The sequence below is a fragment of the Lampetra fluviatilis genome, chromosome 33, assembly GCF_964198595.1.
Source record: "Lampetra fluviatilis chromosome 33, kcLamFluv1.1, whole genome shotgun sequence".
NCBI classification, from domain to species: Eukaryota; Metazoa; Chordata; class Hyperoartia; order Petromyzontiformes; family Petromyzontidae; genus Lampetra; species Lampetra fluviatilis.
In genome coordinates, this window is record NC_136307.1 from 4315935 (window position 1) to 4316721 (window position 787).

Genomic DNA, 787 nt, shown 5'->3' on the forward strand with positions numbered 1-787 from the left:
TGCTTCGTTCATCATTTCGTTTTTTAGTTTTTTGTTTCAATGCTTTGATTTATGTGCCCCCCCCCCCTGTTTAAATGAAATATTTCACGAAAGATTCCACGCTCTTCTCTCCTCCTTCTTACCCCTTTTCTCTCTCTCTACCCCCCCCCCCTCTCTCTCTACCCCCTCTCTCTCTACCCCCTCTCTCTCTACCCCCTCTCTCTACCCCCTCTCTCTCTCTACTCCCTCTCTCTACCCCCCCCCTCTCTCTCTCTACCCCCCTCTATACCCCCCTCTCTCTCTACCCCCCTTTCTATCTACCCCCTCTCTCTACCCCCCCTCTCTCTCTACCCCCTCTCTCTACCCCCCCCCCTCTCTCTCTCTACCCCCCTCTCTCTCTACCCTCTCTCTCTACCCCCTCTCTCTCTACCACCTATCTCTCTACCCCCTCTCTCTCTCTACCCCCTCTCTCTACCCCCCCCTCTCTCTCTCTACCCCCCTCTCTCTCTACCCTCTCTCTCTACCCCCTCTCTCTCTACCCCCTCTCTCTACCCCCTCTCTCTCTCTACCCCCTCTCTCTACCCCCCCCCCTCTCTCTCTCTACCCCCCTCTATACCCCCCTCTCTCTCTACCCCCCTTTCTATCTACCCCCTCTCTCTACCCCCCTCTCTCTCTCTACCCCCTCTCTCTACCCCCCCCCCCCTCTCTCTCTCTACCCCCCTCTCTCTCTACCCTCTCTCTCTACCCCCTCTCTCTCTACCACCTATCTCTCTACCCCCTCTCTCTACCCCCTCTCTCTACCCCCCCT